Raw genomic sequence first — 11,039 nt, forward strand, 5'->3', positions numbered from 1 at the left:
ATCCCAATGAAAGCTCTTCCTGGAGTTACATATTTAATTCCGGATGGATGGATGAGACATGGAACAGAATATCAAATAAGGTCACTGGAGCATGGGGATCATTCATATGCATAAATATGGAAAGTCGGCCTAATTGAACTCTGATTAAGCTTAATTTCACACAACCTAACTGCATTATGACCATATTATTGTGTTTCGTTCAGTGGTGGAAGACCGAAGATGTTTTTTACTTAAGTAAAAGTGGAAATACTTTGTTACAAGTCAAAATGTCATGTCATTTTTAGCTGTATTTTCATTACAGTCATTATTTTCTAATATAGTAACATGTCAATGCTATCAATGTTTTACCACAAGTTTTTGCTTGCACCATATTTCAATAATTGTGTTTAGGCTTTTAAAATGTTCATCTGCAAAGTAACTACACTTGTCAAATAAATGTAGCAAGTAAGTAAACATTTGTACTGTAATGTAGTATAAGTATAAAGTAGCATACAATTAAAATACTCAAGTAAAACAAAAGTAGGCTACCTAAGAATTAAGAACACTTGAGTTTCGCTACACCATTTAGCTAGCTACATGACATGTTCTATAGGCTAGGCTACAAAACATGATGCTCATTATAACTACTCACTTTACAGCAAACTGTTTTGCCCATGGCAGGATATTATCAGCACAATTAGTTACTAATAATATATATATATATATATATATATATATATATATATATATATATATATATATATAATAATTAATACTAATACTAGTTTTAGTATTAAGTTATCTAAACTGAAGCTGCCCATCACGTTAGTAGTGCAGTATTGAGTTAAGTTGCCATGGTGACCTGGGCTACCTCATTTAAAAAGGTGTCGTCTTGTTGATGTCGCCGTTAAGTTGTCGTTAACTCCAAAGAAAGCAGCCTGGCCCGCTCCATTGAAGGTGTGCTGGACGTGTAAGTAGGCAATTGTTTGCTATAACGTTAGAAATAACCACTGATAACGTTAGTATTCACAATTTCGAGGTTTTCTGAATGGTTGTGCTGTCACTGTAACGTTTCACTAATGTTTTCAAAAATGTCGAGGCCATAGAAGTTACCTTTTCAGATTATATATTTATTAAATTAGCACAACATGTGGTACATAGGCTACATTTATGGTTGACAGAAGAGTAACGTTAACCTTTTATCCACCAGAAGGTTGCATTGTTGGTTCAGAGGGACACGTCTGGGCATATAGCTAGCTAGCTAGATGAATGACATTTTTATAATTAACTCTTGAAATGATAAAGGAACTTGCAGATTACAAGGTAGCGTTAGTAGCCTACAAAATGTAAGCCATACCATGGTGTTTTATTTTTACCTGTTCTTGAGACTTCTTAAAAGCTTTTTTTCTTTTCTTTTAACACTGTCAACGAGGATGACCTTGGGCAGATAATGAGAATAGCCTAAATATGGAACACAATTTAAATAATACCCTAAAAAAACTAACATTAAAACTAAAAGGTTTTAATTGAAATCAAACACTATTACTAATAAATTGACAGGGTGAATTGTAATAATGTTGGTGATCCCCTGACTTATAATTTTGCACTCATACTACTTTGGTTTATGACCAAATACCTGCAAAACAAATGACATTCCCATACAGCCTCATATTATTAGGTGTAATTAGCAAATGTTAGCATGCTAAAGCTACACTATGATGGTGAACATTTTAAACATTATGCCTACTAAAAAATTAAGCACAGCCTTATTTTGTCCTTGTTCCTACCTAGCACACTAAAATGCAGGGGAAAAAAACTAAATTATTAACTATATTTGAAAATCAGACAATAGGAATAGGATTTCTTATTGTTGTTCATCACCAAGCAACAGTGTTCTCATAAATTAAACCACTTGGACCTGGCAAATCCTATTCAACTACCACCTTAAGGCTGTTAGTCTGTTTTTTATTTCTTCACACACCTAGTGGGGGGAAAAAAAACAAATGAATGAAACTTTACAAAACAGTGTAAATCATTGTTTAGGTTCTCTTGTGATGCAATCTGAATCATTCTGTGGCCTTGTTAGCATTTCTGTAGCACTTTTATATGTGCCTATAAATCGCCTTCTTACTAACCTTACGGTTACATTTTGTTGTTGGACTCACAGGCGGATACAGATCACCACAGACAGATGAATAAAGGTAAGTGTTTTATTTACAAGGTAAAGTTCAGTCCACACAGTTTCAGACGGAGTAGTTGGAGTACTGTGACAAAAAGACAAACAGGCTGGTACTTGAAACAAAAGCATAAACTAGATTTTACAGACTTAAATTTTAAGTGCAAAAGTTGGCCGTGGTTCTCTACCACTTGATAGGAATAAATTGGCGACGAACATCAGGAAACGAGGAGTCTTGATGCAGGATGGTTGATTGGAAAATACAGGTGTGTTGATTGGCAATGAGCCTCAGGTTTGTCACTCAGCCAGAAGCCCAGAACAAGGTGCCGCCCACAAATGGACAAACAAGTACAAACACACAAAAGGGAGAGGAAACACTTGAGGAAACAGAAAACAGATCGGTGCAACAGCCCTGACTGACACCATCATTTAACAGTGGTTACTGCCAATGGTAGTATGAGGAGGGTTTCTAACTGCAGTTACCCTGGATGAATCACAGAGTTGAGTGTGTCAGTGTCTTTGAAAGTGCATCTGTCTTAATGTCTTTTGATTCATTGCTGCACCATGTGATCAAGATCCCGGGGATACATTCTAGCAAAATCAACAGTGACAGCCCCTGAGCTTTCGCTCAATGTGTGACTGACCCCTTATTAAACCTGATTGATTGTCGACTTGTAAGCCCTGTTCCCCCAAGTTATTGTCAGGGGCAGCAGCATCTCAAAAAGCAAGTATAAAAACACAAAAACCACTGAAACAAAACGTGTACATGTGCTCATATTCTTTTATGAGGCAGGCAGCTCAGGGAGTAGTTTTTCAGAGTAGGTGTGACTAAAACATGAAAACTTCAGAAAGTCTAAATTACTCATTGGAAGGAGTAATTTTTGGGGCATTTTTAAACCTTTATTTATAGAGGACAGCTGAAGACATGAAAGGGGAGAGAGAGGGGGAACGACATGCAGCAAAGGGCCGCAGCAGCCGGAGTCAAACCAGCAGCCGCTGTGTCGAGGAGTAAACCTCCTCATATGGGCGCCTGCTCTACCAGGTGAGCTACCCAGGCGCCCCAGTAAGTGCTTCTAGCTTTTCAAATGAGAATATTTGATGGTCTTCTGTGACAAAAAAAAATGGTTTTGGACTGTCGGTCTAACAAAAACATCGATTTGAATGTCTTTTTTTTAATTTCTTTTTTTATTTTCTGACATTTTATAGACAAAACAATGCATTGGTTAATTGGCATTGGTCAATGTCACTCTACCTTTATCATTCAGTGACATCATGTACAATGTCCTTTCAGGTGTGTTCATGTGTCGGTGTTGTTTCTGTCATTGTAAACCTTTTAAAGATCCACTGATTTGACTCAACTACTCTTTGAGTATGCAGAAAAGAGAAAAATAAAGATCTTAAATTAAAATGTAATACACACAGCATCACCAAACACAATAAACAAGAAAATTAATTTGGGGGAAAAAGAACCCTCAAATGGGCATGAGCAAACTAAGTTGTCCATATGGATGCCACATACTAATGCAGTACAACCCTGCTTCAGTCTTTCACCCAGGTGCCTCAGTCAGTACTCCCTATCACATTTATTACAATTGTGAAGTAACACATTGAGATACTTGACCTCCTGCATGATTAATGCAAGTGTCTCCATGTGAGAAGTCTGCTTTATGTCAATTTCCTTGCATACCCAAAGCCTGCAACATGTGCACTGCTCTCTTCAGTTGCATTATGTTAATAACAAGAAACCTGCATTCTAATAAATGCCAAGTAATTACAAAGTGCAAGGATACTGACTGATTTATGAATATTATTTGACAACTCCCCATGAACAAACAAACAAGCTGTGCTCTGCATTTATCTGCTGGAACATAGGTGTTATCAAGGGAGAAGAAATTTGCAAAGAACAGTTTGAAATACTGTATACAAACAGCTATTGGCAATGTACCTTGCATATATTTTTTATTACTCCTGTGGATAACCAGTCAAATGTAGGTAGTGTCATGTGGAGATATTTACAGTGAACTTGTCCCAGCCAGCCATCTACAACATCAATGGTAAATATAAAGTGTTTTTTTTTGTCTCTCAGAATCAGAGAAACAAAAAATCATTCCATGATCTAAAAGGAGCAGGGAGAAGAAACAAATGGTATATTACCTGCCTTCTCGACACAGGTAACTACCACATATGGTCTGCCATTATACATATGGTTGAATTTCTCACTAAATTTATACTTAACATTTCCTGGGAATAGGCCAATTATTTGAAAAGTTAATGCAGGATTTTATAAGGGCAGAAATGCAGCAATGCCCTCAAAGACCTCTTTTTTCCCACACCAAGTCAAATTACAGTACATCACAGAAGGGACTGACTGCCTCGACGCAATGTGCCTTAATAGGTGGGAGTGAGTCTGAGCGGTTGGGATTTACTGGGTCTGACTAGTTTTACATTGGCAAATAATGCTGTCAGTAGTCTTTTTTTACTGTATATCAATCTCATCACGATCAGCTGATGTTCTGTTCTTTTTTTTTTTTCTTCTCATTTTCACTTATGTGTCCCAAGATAATTTGACTGCAGTATTGTACCTCCTCTAGTCCCACATTTACATACATCATGTGCTTCAATAGACTTCACAAGATTAGGCCCAACATTTACAAAAGTAGTGGACAGGGAGTTATTCTTTATCACACTAAGAGTTTCCCATGTAGCCTTAATGTTATTTTTTAGTTTCCTTCATCTTTTTAGTATATTCATTCTTGTCTTGTTATCACTGTCAGCTTATTTTATTAATGCGTTTATCATTTCAGTGGATTTAGTTCTATATTTCATGAAATCTCTGTATAAAGATTGACAGGCTTTTTGCAAACCCTTGTTTCCTGGCACACTATAGGGCAATTCTTATCACACAGTGATGTTTATAATTTCAGAAATGCAACATTCTCCTCCTCTACATATACTCCCCTCCAATCCTCCTCTGAAAAGTCACTTCTGAACTTCTTGAACATCTGTTGTTAACCTAACAAATTTAGGCCTTTTTACTTTCTTATCTTTCTTGGGTTGACACTCATAAGTGACAATTTGTTTTATATATTAATAGCCGACTTTGAACAGTAATCACTACCACATTTCATGTAATACTGATAGAAAAGAAGAAGTTGTGTGACCATACTGTGTGCTCCAGACTGAACTGTGGCTTGGCAGTTATCATAAATGTCCCAGGAGGTTGAAAGCAAAGTCCAGATTTAGAGCATTGATTGCAGAAGTCCAGCATATTTCCCAGCTCAGTATAGTGAGACCCTTTCGATGATTTTCTTCACTATTTCACGAATTGCATTTTTTTTTCTGGCTGTCAGCGGTGCAGAGAAGGCCGCCAGCGAGATTGCATCACTGTATTAAGTCATAGGGAGTACAGATACCGCAAGAAAAGTAGAGGCAGAGTCTAAAAACTGTTGAGATTCTCTTTATATTTGCTGATAGCACAGCAACTATGCAGGAATGGCTGGATATAACTTAATTAGCCTCGTCCCTCTTATCAAACCTTGAAGTCCTATTAATTCATGATGGAGTAAACCTGTTTAAAACAAAAGCCTGTACCAAGCAGCAGGCATTATCATATTGATAAGCGTTTTCTTTGAATTATATTTTGTCTTTTTTTCAAAATTTCATTAGGGCTGAAGTAGAGACACAACCTCAGCATGTGTGTGCATGGCATTCAACATGTACCATTCAGCTTAATATAATGCTTAAGGACATATGATTAAACACAGTTAGATGTACTCCTGAATTGCAAACATGCACACACTGACGTGACATTTAATTATGTTGTCCACAGTGGATGTTGCACATCCTGAAGAAGTGTTATTAGCTATGACAGTGATGTTAAACAGCAGGAAATCTAAACTAAACTACAAGCTATTGATTTGAATCAGAGTTTCAGCTGTTTTTCATTATTTGAATTTAGGGCATACACATGGGTAAATGTAGCCTGGCTCTGCCCTCCTACGTACTTCCGCTCAATTTTCATTTTCCTTCACTACTCCGTCTGGGTTTGCGGTATATTCTTGGGTTTTCTCCGGTCAAATATTTGGAGGTCCAATCAGTGAACAGAGGCTAAGAACAATGACGCTGAGGACGTGCACTAGAAAGATGCGAGCGAAGCCATTTGGTCCGTTGTGGCAACGCTGCCGAATATCCAGAAGTTAAAGCCCGAGCAAGAACAATCTTTGCTGAGTTTTGTTGGTGGCCATGATTTTGTGGCCCTCCTCCCCACGGGGTTCGGGAAAAGTTAGATTTTCCAGCTTGCTCCGTTAGTGGTGAAGGAGTTGGCTAAGGCTAACGCTAGCGATGCTAATGCTAAATTTAAGCCGATAGTTGTCGGTTTCCCCTCTTGTTGCACATGCGCATGACATACGTCACGACCAAACGTTAGCGATTGGTTATGGTGGATCCAGAGTGGCTCTGGGCAGATCCAATAGTTTTAAACTTCAACAGAGTACCCGCCTTCAAGGAAGTTAACACTTGTCAACGGAGAGAGGCCAGACTCTCTGTACAAATTAAATGTACCAGTCTGGTAGGACCAGGCTAAGGTAAATGTAGTTCACCCGCGTGTGTTTCCTAGTCAGTTCTTTGTTTCAAGAAATGCAGGTTCCCATTCTGGGATCATTTTTTAGCATCACCATTAATCAACACTTTGACCTGTAACTTTCACACTTGCCTGAGCTTTTGGCAAATAAACGTGACCATCATTTTTATTTGTTTAAAAACATTTATTTGCTTTCCAACAAAGTGGAATCAATCATCCCAGATATGAGGCATATGTTGGTTATCCAATTGAAAGTAATTTGGCACTCAAGAGGGAGAAAGAATAAAGTGAGTCTGCTTCTCGGCATTGTTTTGCCCAATTATGATCAAAACTGCTCAAGAGATAAACAAGTCATCACTGTAACTTTTAGCACACTTGCAACAAAATCCTCTAGTGCCACCATCAGGCTAGTGTTGATTGAAGACCCGTTTCACTTTTATAGGTACACACTTTGGGTAAATTAAACAATCTGGCGCTACCATTAGTACAAACTCCTATTTTGGGCAGGAATTCTTGACACTTATGTTTTAATCTGTGTTTTGTTTAAAATCTAATCAAGTGGATATTTATGAAATGTATTTAAAGTTTTCCGCAATGATTATTTGCTATAAAACAAAGACATGGTGGACAGAATATAATGTTTGTCTGATTTATACTATTTTCACGCATTAAAACATTCAGAACCTACATATTGGTCTTGATGTGATACGTAGCACAGGACTGATCACAGGCTTAAATCTATATTTAAACATTAAATCCTAAAATTTCACAGCATAGGTTATATTCTGCATAGGTAGTGATGGGTGGATTTTTGTTTTGCAATATCAGATAATCATTTCATATGCTCTTGTATTCTTATAATTATTTCATAAAACTTTAATATATTTTATATATGTTTTAATAGGTCTGTGTGACTTTGCTATTAGAAGTAGGTCTCCCTTAATGCATAGAGGTGCAGCATGCTCCTGTTAGCTGGAGTGAGGCCAGAAAGGCACCATAAGGATCCTCTGCATTAGTTGAAGGAAATACTTCACTGTGAACAAATTCATTTTATACGGCCTTATCACATGTCCACTCCTATACATCTGACTATAAAATAGTTGTGTCTGTATGTTTTAAGAGATCTATGTGTATCTAAGCAGATGGTAACTTTTGGCATGGGAGCCTCAGGGAAATACTTTCACCCAAACCCCAGACAAAATGTGGATGTCGAACTGAATGCTCCGTGTTCGTTCATTTGTTCATTGCTGCTGCACTTAATATGTATTTTTCAGGATTTCTGTACTGTTTTTGTAGTACCACCCCTTGGGGCATAATATTTATGATAATTGGGCTTGTTCATGAATCACAATGCAAGCATTTAGCAAAAGATTGAGTTTCTTATAACAGTCAGTGAATAGCTAAAACATCCCTGCAGTTGTGTCAGGAACATCATTTATTGCAGACTGGGACTCAGTTTGCAGCTGACAGAAGCCCATATCACAACCCTTTTTCCAATAATGGGGAATTACTCAATGTGTAAACAAGCCTTATTTTACTTGTGTGCAGTGTACTAAGCTGGATGCATTTTTGCCTATTGCTAAGTTACAGCTATATTGTTGTTTTGGATTAGCTTTGTGTGCAATGCTGTTGTGTTGTGCACGGCAGAGACTTATAAATTGCCATTGCTTGACTTTTGGCCCATTAGGAGGTCTCAGTGTAGCTGTTATTTGTATAGCACGCTGAGCTTAAGGTCTTTATCATTTACATTAGGACAACCTCAAGTCACTGTAGAGGGTTTACTATTTATTTGGCAGATTATTTTTCAGTCTAATTCCTCTGTTATGCCTCTATGCCTCTGTCCTACGATGGCCGAGACGGTTCAACACAAATACAAACGCTACAACACAAACACAAAAGCTACAACACTAACGCAAAAGCTACAACACAAACGCAAACTATATACTTTAAACGTAGCACTCACGCGTTAAAAGACGCTGGGCACCATTTAGTAGCCTAAATTGCAGAGTATACAGTACATATGAAAATAAAAAAGATATTGAACAACATTGCTTATTTGTGACAATCACATAGCGACAGTAATCATAATTAGCCAGGGACCATGTTTCACTTACTTCTCAAACATACAAGAGCTTTCCTCCAGCTCATCCGCCGGCTCTGTTTCTCAACAACACGCTCACTTCCGTTGTCACTCACTTCCGTTGTCGCTTATGTATTTGTGTTGTGGCTTTTGCATTTGTGTTGTAGCTTTTGCGTTTGTTGTTAGAATGCTAAAACTCTGCTAGCCAGTGACAGCATTTTTATTAGCACCAGCAGCACAGCTTGATACTTCCAGGCTTTCACAACATCTGAAGCCCCTCCAAATTTCTAAACCTTGTCCTTTGCTGGATAAGCTAGGTAATTTGGTATTGATTGACATGTTAAAACTTGGAATTTATGATTATTAGAATATGACAGAATATACACAATATTCATTCAAGTTATCTGACTTTTAGACTGGCATGTGCATGGATTGGTGCTATGTTTAGGTTTATACTGTATATAGTGACATGCAAATACAAGCACACCCACACTGTCAGTCACTGTTCTGTCATAGAGCAAGATCAAAAACCTCTTGTTGTCTATTGCATTTTGAGGTCTTATTTGGTGACATGGTCAAGGCCTCTGTGATCTGAAATGTTTGCGTGTTCCAAATGCAAGCCAAAGTTCTGTACATCCTTTAAAACGTTGCAACACAGAAACAGCTAGCACAACAACATCTGAATCCACAGTACAAATCAGTTTCGTCGGATGGCCGTGGACCACGGACAAACATCTTGCTATCAGCCTCCTCATGACAGCATGGAGGACAAATCTTGGCGAGGTGGTTGGCATATAACTGCATTAACATCTTCGGTAAGAAAATAGAACATTTACAAGTAATTGTTAATAAGCAATCAAATGTATGCAACAGAACTAGTTATTTTACATGTTAGCAGAATCTGCTTTTTTTGCAGTGCTCATGCTCATTTTCAGGTTCATAATTGTATTTAGAGGTTATATCAAAATAGGTTTACATGGTTGAATAAAAAAAAATATATATTTTTTTGTTGTACTGCTCATTGCTGCAGCTCCTCTTTTCACCCTGTGTGTTGAGCTCTCTGTTTTAGCTACCGAGTGAGGCATCTCACTTCTGTACCGTCTTTGTTCGGAGTCGCACATGCGCAGTAGCTAGGTAAGGACTACTAGCCAGTCAGAAGCAGAGTATGAGGGCGTGCCATGCTAGCAGCTAGGCGAGCATTATAACGTGTGTTACAAGTGACGCACCTTCGTCACGGAAGTAAAGGCTGGACGACAATAGAGCTGTTTGGAGCAGTTTGTGAACAGTGTTTTCTGTTGGAGATGGTAAGTCCCTTTGGGGTGGACTTTGGGCTTTTTCACTTTGTAAACCTATAACGCACACAAAAGATATATAACACAGTAAAGGATAGGGGAAAAGGCAAAAAGCATAATATGAGCACTTTAAAGTTTATTTGTGTGCTAAAAGTTCAGATACCTTGTTTCTCCAGCAATGGGAGTGAAGAGAGAGAGAAGAAAAAAAAACAGTAATCCGTTTACTGTGGATGATGTAACTGCAATTGATGATGATTTTCACAATTATTTGGTTATATATCATGGTTAGTAAACACCCCAGAGTTCTGCCAAAGTTAGTATCACTTTAACTGTGAATAGAGGTTACCAGTGACCCTGAACTTTATCAAGCAATATCTCTGTCAATTGTACTGCTAATGAAAAGAGAAATGCACCGATGGAAAACTGAAGATCTTGCCATTCCAGCACAAAGCAAGGGGGTGAAGTTTGACCCTGAAGAGAACATGCTGGTTTTTGCATTTTTCTCAAGTTAAAAACTTTTAAAAAGCACCCTTGGCTATCACCAAGAGTAATCAACTCTGTTCTCTGCAACACTCAGGCCTTTTTAGGGGTCAGATTTGCAGTGCCTTGATATCTATGTCAAATATAAATGCCTTGATATCTATATCAAACATAAAAACCTACATCTGTGCCAAATGTGTTAATATTTAAACCTAGCTGCCCCACTCTCCGTTAAGGAAATTAATAGCCTACTTCTTCCAACACTGATAGTAGGCCTAGTGACTCTTAAAACGAGTGGGGTGTGTAAGCTATTTATCGCACAATTGTAACGTCTTAATTGAAACTTTAGTGTGCTGAAAGATGCACATTTGCTTCCTCATGTAAGTGCTTTTCTCTGATATTCTTCCTGCATCAGTAAAGACACCAGTCACCTTTTATGTGTTTACAAAGAGG

Source organism: Sander vitreus, chromosome 10 (assembly GCF_031162955.1).
Source record: "Sander vitreus isolate 19-12246 chromosome 10, sanVit1, whole genome shotgun sequence".
NCBI lineage: Eukaryota > Metazoa > Chordata > Actinopteri > Perciformes > Percidae > Sander > Sander vitreus.